General features: G+C 39.6%; 1 non-coding gene across 1 annotated transcript; it reads right to left on the reverse strand.

Moving 5' to 3' along the window:
* Window positions 1-374: 374 nt before the first annotated feature.
* Window positions 375-456, reverse strand: trnas-gcu (transfer RNA serine (anticodon GCU)). Its single transcript has one exon. It is a non-coding gene; the product is annotated as a tRNA-Ser (tRNA).
* Between the last annotated feature and the right edge of the window lie 598 nt (window positions 457-1,054).

Genomic DNA, 1,054 nt, shown 5'->3' on the forward strand with positions numbered 1-1,054 from the left:
AATGGATTTGTTACCTAACTTCATATTGGCATCAGATTTTACTACAACGCAGTCAATCCATTCAAATAATCCATTAATATAGATTGTAAATAAAGTTTATTTATTTGTCACAAGTAGGCTTACATTAACAGTGCAATGAAGTTACTGTGAAAATTGCCTAGAAACCACAATCTGTTCAGGTACACTGAGGGAGAATTTAGCATGTCCGATGCACTTAACCAGCAGGTCTTTCAGACTGTGGGAGCAAACTCAGGTAGACATGGTGAGAACGTGCAAACTCCACATAGACAGTTGGGAATCAAACCCAGGTCCTTGATGTTGTGAGGCAGCAGTGCTAACCACTGTGCCACCATGCTGCCCCATAAATCTACCACTGACAAGGGTGGGATTCGAACCCACGCGTGCAGAGCACAATGGATTAGCTGTCCATCGCCACAACCTCTCCGCCACCTTGTCAGTAGTTGAGGCCCCAGCACTGATCCCTGTGGCACTGCACTAGTTACATTTTTCCATCCTGATAATGACCAATCTATCCCAACTCTCTCTTTCCTATCAGTTAGCCAATCTTTTATTCATGCTCATATATCACCACCAACAGCATGAGTTCCTATTTTCTACAATAACCTTTTCTGGAGCACCTTGTCAACATCTTTTGGAAATCTAGATACATTACATCTATTGATTCTCTTTTATCCACCTTGCTTGTTATATCCTCAAAGAACTCTAATAAGTTTGTCAATCACAATTTCCCTTTCACAAAAACATGTTGAAGTTGCTCGATTGTATAATGATTTTCTAAATATTGCTAATTACCTCCTTAATAATGACAGATACTAGAACTGACCTATAGTTTCCTGCTTTCTAACTCCCTCCTTTCTTGAATAGTAAAGTTACATTTTCTGATTTATGGGACCTTTCCAGAATCTAGGGGCTTTTGGAAAATACACCCACTTTCTCTGCAGCTATCTCTTTTAAGACCCAAAAATGCAAGTCATCGGATTCAAGGAAATTGTCAGCCTTTAGTCCCATTGATTTTCCCAATACATTTACTCTT

This window comes from Carcharhinus amblyrhynchos, chromosome 14, assembly GCF_965287045.1.
Source record: "Carcharhinus amblyrhynchos chromosome 14, sCarAmb.v2.hapA, whole genome shotgun sequence".
Taxonomy (NCBI): domain Eukaryota; kingdom Metazoa; phylum Chordata; class Chondrichthyes; order Carcharhiniformes; family Carcharhinidae; genus Carcharhinus; species Carcharhinus amblyrhynchos.